Here is a 12,950-nt window from a genome sequence, read left to right as displayed (position 1 = left end):
ATCTGTCTGTCTGTCTGTGTCTGTCTGTCTGTCTGTCTGTCTGTCTGTCTGTCTGTCTGTCTGTCTATCTATCTATCTATCTATCTATCTATCTGTCTATCTATCAATCTGTCTATCTGTCTGTCTGTCTGTGTCTGTCTGTCTGTCTGTCTGTCTGTCTGTCTGTCTGTCTGTCTGTCTATCTATCTATCTATCTATATATCTATCTATCTATCTATCTATCTATCTATCTATCTATCTATCTATCTATCTATCTATCTATCTATCTATCTATCTATCTATCTATCTATCTATCTATCTCCATATCTCTTCCTTTTTGGCTCAGACAATAGAATCAGGAGTCATTATCCCAAGGTTTGTCTTCAGTCTTCTTGTAGATTTTTTTTGATTTAATTTTCAGGTGTCCATTCAGACGTCCTGTTGACTCAGCCCAAGGCAGAGACTACCAGACCCGGGGGCTTCTTCAGACTGACCTGTAAAACCAGCGGGTTCGATCTTGGCAAAGACTGGATGCACTGGGTCCGTCAGGTCCCCAAACAGGGGCTGCAGTGGCTGCTTGAATACAAAGATCCATCGAGCAAAACCATCGCATCGGGCATCGAGAGCAGATTTATTCCGTCCAAAGACACTCTTACCGGGATCTTCGCCTTAGATATGATGAATTTGAGGACGGAAGACACCGCCATTTATTACTGTGCGAGAGATACGACGGGTCACCGTGTTAAAACCAGAGTGATTCGCGGACAAAAACGTACACAGCATTTTTTTCTTCTGCTTGACTTTACCAACACAGCAGGAGAGTCAGATGAAGGCAAATCAAATTACAGTGCTGCATCTAAACTTACACAGATTAGTGAAAAAAATGTAACTGGCTGTAACGGAGTTACTGGCAATTTTACATGTGCTACACAAGGACATAACTGATCTTTATATACGACAATGAGCAGCACACAGTGATATAACCCACGAGTGCACTGTTTCCGCGGTGCCTGATTCAGGATTCTCAAAGCCAAATGAAAGTCGATCTCGTCATTCTTCAGCGGTCTATCTGTGGAGTTTTTGCCATGACTTGTCTCACTGTGTTTACCGGGAAGCCTCCCTTGAAAACTGGGGAGGAGGCACCATGTTGACGGTGACTGACGGTAAGAGACATCGCTAATTCACTGACTGTTCAGTTGTGATTTTACTGGGTGTTTCATGTTATTTTGGTAATTAATTACACTATTTATATTTTGCGTTCTGTGGAATTCTGGGTTGATGTTCTTTTGCAAGGTTTGATGTGATCCTGCTGCAGAGAGATCATCGAATTGAATTTTGCCCATGCCGATTCCAGTTGATGCATTGACCTTCAGACTTTGTGAGTAAGGTCGTATTTGATAAGAATGTTTTCCTCCTGGTTGCTTTCAGTGCATTGGTGTTTTGAAATTGTTTAAAATTCTTACAATGTTGATCCTGGAAAATATCGAAAATCCAAAGCATGCATTTTGTTTCAATCTGCACAGGGAATACAACAATATAAGAACAAGTAAATTTTGAGTTCAAAACAACCATGTTTTTGAAGTGTGTATTTGAATTTGCGGAATGGCGTTGCAATAGCTAACATTTTATTTTAGATAAGACCCGAAACAGTTCAACGTTTACATACTATGCGAATTATACTGAAATACAAGTAATAAGTAGTGTCTTGGATCAATATCGCAGTTATACTACGTATTCGCGATCAGTGAACTCAGAATCCAGTCGTCTTTCTCGTATTCAGGGTTAATTTAACACAGTTTGTCTAATTTAGGGCAATGTTCGGTGGAATTTGATTGGAGATGATTCTGCAAGTTAATTCTGGTGAACTTGTTTCGAAAAATTCTGTTATGAGATTTAGCCCATCAGTGGTATAATTTAGCGATTGTTCTTGTGTGACAACTTGTCTAGAAATTTGAAAGACCGGTCCTTCTCAAAGTTTAATCTGAGTTGCTGCTTTACTCTGTGTGGGGGCAGATTATCTGACAGAACGCAAACAAGACACGTTAGTAAAATGTAGATGTTTTTAACTGTAGTTACGGGAAATAAGAAACATAAGTAGTAAATTTGACAAACAATCAGCGGATCCGACGTGTGTGCGTGAAGAGAAACAGAGTTTACTTCTAAGATTGAGATCCTTCGTCAGGAATAGTCTTCGAAGGGTCTTCGACCTGAAACTCAGGTTCACCTTCCGCAGATGCTGCCTGAAGTGCTGAACGTTTCCTGTATTTGATGTTTGAGACACGTATGTAAACTGTTTGGGGCAGTATGTTGACTAGTTTCAGGCAGGTTTCAGAATTCAAACAACACTTACTGAAGTGACGTTTTAAATTCCAACTTTGGTTCCCGATGAAATATTCTATATATTAAATATTGAAATATAATATCTCACAAAAGGAATATTCCTCCATTTGTGACGGTAATAATCCATGGATTGGCAGCTTGAAGTATAGTTATGGGTATAAAATCGCCACTTATTTAATAATAAAGAACGAACTGAAAATATAGTGCCTTCGGTAGATTCAGTAGATAATTTCGAATACACAGCCTTTTGATCACTTCTCAGCCTACAATGATACCATGTCGCTTCTGAATATAATTTGCTGTTCAGTAACAAAGCCATTATAATAAAATCAAGGGCACTTTAAAGCTGCTTATAAAAAGAATTAATTGGGATCTCAACAAATTTTAGTTTGATTTTGAATAAATTCAACCAAGGTTCAGTCTGTTGCAATATTTCTTTTGAGGGGTTAATGTAATCCTAATATTTATTCGCTGCTGCCAGTTTCCAACAGTTGTGCTGTTTATACAGTATTTATTCAGGTATTGTTTTGAGAGTGTTTCAGGCATTATTTTGGGAGTGTTCTTTTTAATGCTCACAAATGCAACCTACCATATGTATTGTCAGGTGTGAATGGAATGCTATTAATGCTTTCCATAGAAAACTACAGCACAGAAAGCAGGCCATTTGGCCCTTCTAGTTTGTGCCGAAAAATTATTCTGCTGGTCCCATTTACCTGCCCCCAGTACATACCCCTCCAGACCTCTCTCGTCCATGTATCTATCCAATTTACTCTTAAAAGTTAAGAGCGAGCCCGCATTTACCACATCAGATGGCAGCCCATTCCACACTCCCACCACTCTTTGAGTGAAGCAGTTCCCTCTAATGTTCCCCCTAAACCTTTCCCCTTTCACCCTAAAGCCATGTCCTCTCGTACTTCTTTCTCCTAATCTAGGTGGAAAGAGCCTACGTATTAGCCCTGTTTATGCCCCTCATCATTTTATAAACCTCTATCATATCTCCCCTCATTTTTCCCCTCATTTCTTCAATCTTACTGACATCCTTCCTGTAGTTCGGCGACCAGAACTGCACACAATATTCTAAATTTGGTCTCACCAATGACTTATGCAACCTCACCAAAACATTCCAACTCCTATACTCAATGTATCTATCATTCCAGAAATTACATATAATAGTTATCAGGATATAAATAAGATTTATTTCATTTTTCGTGTATGATACGAGTCAAGAGAGTCAAATATTAAGTGTGTGTTGTTTGTCATCAAATAACCGTGCCTCCACACAAATTCCATTTATTCTCTGAGTCCATTTGGTCTTATTGACAATTTTGTGGCCAGTTCCAGGAACTAAATTATGATAGTTTGCTTCCAGCTTCTCATAAACTGTGGTCGCTGGTCCGATATTGGGAAAAACAACAATTTTGCAGGCCATCGTGGTTAGTGCAATTTCACGCTGCCAAGCTCCGAACTATTGGAATGTCAGCACCTTAATGTGTTATAAGGAATATACTCCGAGTATGAAAAAAATAAATTAAATCGAAAACATCCGGAGTTGACATGCTCCTGGAAGGAAGGCAGATATAAGTTTCAAGATATATTAACAGGCTTTATTTAAATATTTAATGTTCTAAAATAGTGTTTCATTCATGCAGTTGTTGATGATTTAACGATATAATACATGCCCCAATTGATGTTCAAAAATTTGCCTGCCCGTCAAAACCAGGTGTAAAGTTTAGACTCCTTAGATTACAGTTCAGCAACATTAATATTAATTCGTATTGAAAACATGTTAAACCAAACTGTTTCTTGACATTCGTGCATTGGATTATACTCTGTGAAATATCAACGGCTGGATAAAATCTTTCACTTTATATAAATTGAGTGATCTGTGTATTTCCTTGTTCTGCTCAGCTGTACAAAGCATTGCTGATGATCTCAGCGATTTTACTTCTGATTTTCTGTGTCGATATAAAATCTTCCATTTAATGATCAACTTAAAACAACTTTTGTTTTTTCGGCCTCCTGAGCCATCCTTCGAAAGCTGAACCGACAGCATGCCCCTGGATTGGCGGTACTGCAGCAGATACCCATGGGATATTAATAACGGGGGTTTGAATATTTCAGAGGAACATGATTCTGTGGGTCAGCACACTCAAAAAACGTGGTGAAATTGTTTTGTGTTCAAGATTGTTTAACCCAATGAACATGCAGCTTTCTTGGAAAGAATCTGCCGCTTGAGATTACTAGACATGTCAGAAGTTCTCAAAGTGACAGATCCTACAGATCTGTTTGCGACTTTCGCACTGTCAGTGCGTATCTGTTTCCATGCCACTTTTCGCCGGCTTAGAATCAGACATTTTCCTGCCTGGTCGTTAATCTTACATTTCCCTTTCTTGTACTTCGGTGTCTTCTGGCCTCGCAAGTTAGTCCATTCTTTTCTGTGCGTGAAGGGCGACTATTTTACTCAGAACTATAAGATGCTTTTGGAAGAGAGATGGTGGCATCCAGACGGAGCAAGTCCATATAATTGCAGTCGGAGATAAGAACAAGTTTAAACCAATGGATGGGAAATGCTTCGTTTGAATCGGGGCAGTAGGTTGTGAGGTGGTGCGGTGGTGGGAGGTGGAGAAAAGCGGACATTTCGCTTACGGCACACATCAGCTGGATGTTCATTCAGCATTCCTGTCTTATTCTCATCTGCCCGGTTGTCAAACAGGCAGTTCAGCGGAGTCAGTCCGCGACAGCAAACTGTTTGCGATACTGCGACACATTTAATCAGACACAACAGGACAGTGACATGGTTTCTGGCACTTCATCTGATTGCCTTATGAGACACAACATGACAATATGACGGTGAAGGGGGTGTTCGTGTTTAATTTAATATTAGTTGTAGATACAGGGCATTACAGATTCCTGATTGTTATTGAGAAGTTGACGAGTTAATAGTGGAGGCCCAGCGATGTATTTTTAACTGCGGACACTATATGGCTTTCACTAGAACTTGCATCTGGTGGCTTTCCGAGGTAATTGTAACCAATGTAATTCGAAGCGGAAGAATTCGCGGGATCACCTGCTGTTGAGGTTTTCATGTCATGTTACTGCAGTGCACAGTACAGTTAATTCACTGCGTTAGCGCGCCGCATATCTATGATTGATTAACAGCAAAGCGTAGTGGAAGGGGCGAAAATACTTCAAGATGTTTTCTTACCGATAGTTGATGTCTTCGGGCTTATCCACATAAAAAAGGATGCATTCCGACACACAGCTTGATTGTGCCGTGTGGATTGTGGATACATTTTTTGAGGTGCCAAAAGGTGTTAGTGAAAGAAGTATCACCACAACCCATTTTGCCTTTGTGTCTGTGCGGTTTCCGTTTGGTCCGTAATATTTCGAAAAGTGTTGCTGACAGAAAGCTCGGGGTTTACACGGCGCGTGGAATTTAAGGAGAGATGTGTCTTTTAACTTCTGGAAGTTCCCATTCCATTAATTTGCAAATGGATGTTGTAGGAACATCTTCGCCCTGATCCGACCAAGTCTGAATGTTGTGTCGATATGTTATTATTTGGTTACGACAATTTAATGAACTAAACAAATGTAAAATAGATTCATATGCAATGAATTTTCAATGGGATTGAATATGGATAAATATGGATGTTGAATTTGTTCACGTGACCATTCTCTTCTAGCGGCACCGTTTTTTCCCCTTCCTCTACGGTCTCCTCTCCTGTGAGCAATCCAGTCAGGCCAGCTCGGTGACCTTTGGTTGTTTGGCGATGGACTACACTCCGACGGGCATCAGTATTTCCTGGAAGAAAGATACAATACCGATCACCACCGGACTGAAGACCTATCCCGTAGTGTTCAACAAGAAGGGAACTTACACCCGCAGCAGCCAGTTAACCATTACTGAGTCAGAGGCGGGTAACAGCGCCATCTATTGCGTAATTCAGTATCTGGAAACAGTCATGGAAGTCAAAATGCCTGGTGAGTGTTGGAGAAAGCAGTGGTGTCGCGCATTGCGAGGTTTAACAATTGGAAAAAATGTGTTGAAATTGCACAGGACATTGGTCATACCGAACTTAATGTGTTGTTAATTTTCCATTCTCCTTGCCGCATTGATCGTACAGCGCTTTGCTCAGAACTACATAAATCTCTTAGCGAAGCACCAACACATCAAGTTTTCATATAACTGGAAAAGTGGAGGGCACACATCTGGAGTCGAAATGGCATATAAAGCACTGCTCACAGTTAAATCCTCAACATAACGACAAGTGGTTTAAAGTCTCAGTAGAAAATGAATACAAAAGCGGTGAGGACCTTTTTCCATAACTGATGGATGAGAGCGACCCAGAAATATCGAGGAACTGACTTTTCCTCTTGCAAAATCAGAAGCAGTGCCTTTTAGTATAAGGCGTTTCACGAGGTTGTAAAACAATAAAGATATTTGTCCGGGTAGGGAGCTCAAAAAGAGTGAGCACCAAGTAAATATGATTGCGGACACGTCCATATTAATGTTGGAAAAGCTTATCTATCCAGAGGTAAATTAGATTGTTGAATTAACAAACACACGGCGCTGTTGAAGCGACGTTATTATGAGCAATGGGGGGGGGACGCTTGCAATCATAGAAATGGCGGAGTTCAATGCAGAAATAGACCGTTCGGACTTTCACGTCCACGCCGACAATGTAGTACTTACCTTTTACCAGCAGTTCGTTAAGTGTCTTGATAAGTTCCCATCTAAATCTCACGTTGCTAGGGCCACGGCGGTGAACGAAATGTAAGGCAGTATTTATTGAGCTGCAATGAAGAGAAGTTACATTGGAGGAAAGGAAAATCCCACTTAATCTTCTTCTTGTATGTACTGTGCATTCCGTGTCAATAAATCGCATTCTTCATTTATGATCGATTGCGTTGTAAGAACAATTCTAATTCCGTTTATTTCCTTCAAGATCGAACGGTGTTTCATCCAACCGTCGTGATCACGGTTAATGGCGTTGATGATATAAAAGCGAGTAGAAAAGTGACAGCCGTGTGTTCGATAACCGAGTTCCGTCCCGCGAAACTGACCACGACCTGGTTAAGGAATGGACAACCCCTGAATTCAGGCGTCGTCACTTCTCCCGCCTTTGAGCTGAACGGGAATTTCTCGGCGACCAGCTGGGTCACATTCCCAGCCGCCGAATGGTTCAGTGGTTCGGTATTTACCTGCCAGGTCACCCATAGAAATAACACACAAAGCCGAAACATCAGCATCTCTCAAGGTAAGAGTTCATCGCTGGAAATCCCAAATCTCACTGTGATTGCCAACATCAGTCCTACTTATACGGTCACTAATATTGGGACAGCGCAGACACAGTTTCTCCTTCCATAGTTGATGTTGCTCTCAGGTCAGAGATAGAAGGTGGTTACAACAGATTTCGTGCTACAATCCAGCGATACATTGCCTGGAAGGAATTTTATTATTTGTGATATTGCCCGGTAACAGGCCCATCCGGCCCAGCTAGTCAGCGCCGCCAATTTAAAACCATGTTAACCTGCCCGTGCTTATTAAAATCTTGTTGGGTGAATCTTGTTTCTTTGTTTCGGCTGGTGAATCTTGACTTGATTTTCATTTCCGTGTGACAGATCCTAACTGTTACGAAGAACAGATTACAATTCAGCAGCCAACACTGGAGCAGGTCTTACTGGAGGCGACTGTGACCTTAACCTGCGTCGTCTCTCATGCACCTTATGGCGTCCAAGTGGCCTGGAGCCGAGGAGAGAAGGAGTTGAAATCAGAGATTACCTTCGAGCCAGGAGAGGCCCGCGACAGCGTTATCAGCAACCTGAGCATCTCGACGGAAGCCTGGTTGAGTGGGGATGAATTCCATTGCGTGGTGAGCCACAAGGAAATGCCGACTCCGAAAAGGGCTTCCATCCGCAAGTACGAAGGTATGGCGGGATTCGTGGGGACGAAGGGTGCGCCTTTCTTTATTGTTAAACAATTTGAATAGATAAGGACGCCCATAATGTTGGGCAAAACTTATGGAAAGAAACTCAGTGCTAATGTTTCATGAAAGGCAATCTTCAGGACTGGGAGAGAGAGAACACGTGTTAAGCTTCATAAAAGATGGAGGAAGTATGGAATAGACAAAGGGAATATCGGTAATTGGATGTGATTAGGGTTACCATGGGGTTAGTTGTCGAAGAGAAGCCTTCAAAAAGGTTAATGAGAACATTAAGCGTATGTAAACGCAATGAAGGAGGCGTAATATGTTGCAAATAACAGGGACGTTGGGTACACCCAGTAGATCAGGTTATGTTAATGGGGAGAGAGTAACTCAGCATTTGTCGCGTAGAGCACAAGTGGGCACATCTGAAATAGACCGAGGAAGCGATTTACCTGAAAACCCGAAAAATAAGCTGCAGGCTCCGGATATCTGGAAGAAGTTACTTGAATGTGGATAATTCGATATTGTAATCAAGAATCTGCAACTCACACTGACTGAAGACGGAGCGTTATTTCGCATGCTTACTTTGGGCCTGCAGTGTAGGACGATACAGACAGGCAGATTTGAATGGAAGTTATTTGCACTTTTTGTCATTACTCTCTGAATACCCAATTGATTCCCTTTCTCTTGTCTATTCAACCCCTGCCAGCTCTGCAAATGAAAACTTATTCGTCATTTTTCTCCTCCATGTCTTAGGAAGAGTCTGCGATCTGAAACGTTAACTCCCTCCTTCTCTTTGCGCACACGCTGTCTGACATTCTGAGTGTTTCCTGCAAATTCTGTTATTTCATTTTACATTTCTAGCAGATGCGTGTTCATCTTGTCTTCCTTAACCTTAATTCCTTTTCCGAACTGGAACACAAAGATAATCACTGCAATGGTTTCCCTATTAGAATCGTCGCGACCATGATAAAATGTAAATAAGTGGTCGTTGATACGTGAATGCGATAGACGGTCAATGCCAGAAATGCATTTCGAGATATATTATATAATTGGCAGGAGACTACAATGATGTAATACACTAGTATTTGTCATGAGGTGTAAATAACTTGAACCTGTACTGTAAGTTTCATCTAATATTACAGAGAACCTTCCAGCTTGTCCAGGAGAGAGCGCACACACCTTTGTCCAGTGCTGCGAAAGAGCGACCGGTCACAGAAGTCAAATTTAATACAATTAACATTTAGTTCACATTTCCTTCATGCCTGTATATATCAGTTTCTCGGGTGTAATTCCTCAGTGCATGAACGTTCTCCCAATTGGTCCGCAGATCCACATCCGCTGCAACCATCTGTATCCATCCACCTTCCGCCGACAGATGAAGTCTCTGCTCAGAAGTCCATAACTCTCACCTGCTTTGTGAGAGGTTTCTCCCCTCGGCTTATCTTCGTTAAGTGGACGATCGATCACAAGCCGGTGGATTCGCGCAACTACAAGAACACCGAGGTAGTGGCGGAGAACGGAAACAGAACTTTCTTCATGTACAGTGTGTTATCCGTTGGGTCGGAGCAGTGGAACAGCGGTGTGCCTGTCTCCTGTGTTGTTGGACACGAAACCCTCCCCATGAAGACCATTGTCAGAACGGTCAATCGGTCCAGCGGTAAACCCAGTTTTGTCAACGTTTCCCTTATACTGATGGACACTGCTAATACTTGTCAATGAGAATCTCTGGACTGCATTTAGGTCTTAAATAAATACAAATAAATACTGCTTTTATTCCTATTTTCAACTGACCCCAAGAAAATTTCATTTATTGTCTGCCAATTTTGCCATGCAACAGCTGTACTTGTGAGGGCGTCGAGGTGTGTTAAACCAGTGCTCCTGTGTCAAATTCAACAGGGGTTTAGGAGATCATTTACAGCTCTATCCTTATCGCGTTCCCAGACACACTTGAGCACCATGGTTTTTTGTTGTGGTTCTTCGGATCCAATGTTCTGGACTTCCGAATTCCAATTTTTTTTTACTGTTTTCCATTAATTCAGGACTGGAGCTTTGTGCGGAGCCCCACGTCCGACAGCAGTCTGCAACTCACACTTCACTACTAGAGGGCGAGCTAGGAGCTGCTGCCCAGACACTTTTACACATGTCTACAGCAAGGGGGACGAAATTTTCTTCGATATTCTGAAATTCAAATGAAACACACATTTATGTAATCTCATGAAATGTTATCTGAACATGGCTTATAATTAGCGCCATCAAACAGACACCTAGTTCTTGAAACCCATGTTAAAATGCTGCTTCAAACTTCTCACAATCACGCAAGGGTACGAACAACATGACAGGCAGAGAAATTCTGTTTCATATGGACACAAATAAAACGGACACATGAACATCAGCCATCGGCACCTGCACATTAACACATACCAGACACATGTAAACACAATGGCAAGAATGTCATAGCCGCTTGCTCACACGCAAACTCAAACGCACGGACAGACACACACTCCCAAATGCTTTGCTTGTACAGTTATAAATAAATAAAGGACATAAAGCTGTCCGTATGCTTTGTGTAGGTGTGATTGCCGTTCTCAGACTTTTGGAAGTTAGGAAGAGAGAAAGTTTCCACCAATCTTGTGATATCAATATATTTCCACGAAAAGATAACTACAAGGTAGATAACCAGAATATATGGCCACAAATGAGACCAAAATGTCGAGAGATCGCTGTCAGAAAGTTGTGATACTCCTGCGTTCTCACATACAGAGTGCCCCGTCGTTAAATTTAATGTACTCCAGAGTGTGACAAAATGTTCAGACGACTGAGGAGGGAACGGATATGAGAGTAAAAGAGGAACATGGAGATAGGTCCAAACTTCACATGGGGAGATATATTTAATGGAGAATCCCAGATCTCGCACCCACACCTACATAAAGCACAGGAATATGTCAAACATATACTAAACCAAATAAAATATAGAGCCGATTTTTCAACTATTCATTTACACACAAAAAACAGATGTAAACATAAATTCATGAAACTGCAGCGACAAATTCCAACATTCAGACATTTGTTGACACTTTTGCTAACATATCAATGCACACACGCACCAAAATTCTCACAACTGCGCATGAACAGATATGTTTGCGCAGGTGATTCGTTTATTCACAAGCTAATGTTGACTAACGCTGGAAAGGATGCTTCACAAACTCAGACGTACATGTTCCAAATTGTATAGACGCACAACAACAACCAGTAAATTGCATATACGATCACGTACAACTACACAGACATGGACACACAGACCATTAACAATCTAACAACCCTATAGGGAAATGAAGAAAGTAATTAACACCAAGCTAAATATTTGAATAAAACTGCGCATCAACGCAGTGGAAGGTACAGGAAGGACAGACTGAATGTCAGAACTCATAATCAATCACACGATAGAAAGGACGAAACCTCAATGAATTAGATTTAGACAATGCTTGTACACTGTACATTTCTTGAACAGGAAAAGTCTAGAAAATCTATTTAAAATGCAGTGTTATGGAGGACTGCAATATATCTCTCTATTGCGACCCTGCAAATATCAAGCAACAAGGTTTTTTGGGGTTAATGAATGCAAGTTAATTGTATCAAACCTTTTGTATCCAGTAATTTCTCTCGCTGAACATCACATACCATTTTGGACAAACATCACAAAAATAACCTAAATCAATTGGTACACTGCTACGCTTGACAAATCGTTATATTCTGGGGCGAGGTTTATAGATTTAACGACATATAGCGGAAAGATGTACATGTAACTTCCACCGACACTGAATATGAACCGGTGACGGTGAGCCGCTGATGCTGGAACAGTCATTGGTTGCTGAGAACTAATTTTTGTGGAAGCTTACCATAATACAGAGAGTCACGGAAAATTAAATTCGCTGATAGAATCGTTTCTCCTCGGAAAATTAACAAAACATGAAAGAAAGCATGTCCTGGGCTGGATATCAATGTGAACGTGTTTCCCTATCTGCTTTCTTTAGATTTAGCTGACAACCACAAGATTGAAAACTATGAAGAAGACAGAGAAAATCTCTGGACAACAGCTTCCGCATTCATCATCCTGTCCGTCCTGAGCATTTCCTATGGCGCTGCCTTAACTCTGGTGAAGGTGAGTTCATTCCACTCACCATCCACCTTATTGAAGATAGTGGACAAATATCGAACATTTTATCCATTAAAAACCTGAAATTGATGTTTCCCACCACTAATCTACTTTTATATTTTCTATCCTTCTTTCATAGGTCAAGTGATGGTTGAAACAATGAAGCCAGGGATTTTTTGCATTGCTCTTTTGACACCTCAGTTGAAATGCATTAAAAAAATCCCAATCAGGAACTGTCATGAGTTGGATTTCAGTTCCTCAGTCTGAATTGCTTATTATCTGAATTTTCTGCGGCCACATTGTTCACGAGTCCGGCTGTGTTACTTTTAAATCCAGATGTCCTGAGTAAATAAGTCGATTTTTGTTGAATATTCCTATTTTTTTCCCCTCTTTTAACTATGATCTTTCCCTGTCGTCTTTCTGGCATCCGATGTATTTCTGCAGATAGCTGCCAACGCAATTTGTTCGCAATGAGGTCGTTCTTTGTCATTTGCACTTTAAGAAGCATTTAGATCAGAGAATCCGTAATTTGTGGAATGGTTGAAATA

At 41.1% G+C, this 12,950-nt stretch overlaps 1 pseudogene; it reads left to right on the top strand.

The window, feature by feature from the left end:
• The window catches only part of LOC127576381 (Ig heavy chain C region-like), a 10,390-nt pseudogene extending 379 nt beyond the window's left edge, over nucleotides 1-10,011 (top strand).
• Nucleotides 10,012-12,950: the final 2,939 nt, after the last annotated feature.

This window comes from Pristis pectinata, chromosome 12 (genome assembly GCF_009764475.1).
Source record: "Pristis pectinata isolate sPriPec2 chromosome 12, sPriPec2.1.pri, whole genome shotgun sequence".
NCBI classification, from domain to species: domain Eukaryota; kingdom Metazoa; phylum Chordata; class Chondrichthyes; order Rhinopristiformes; family Pristidae; genus Pristis; species Pristis pectinata.
Note: the sequence above shows the minus strand (reverse complement) of the source record. Positions and strands in the feature narration are given on the sequence as shown.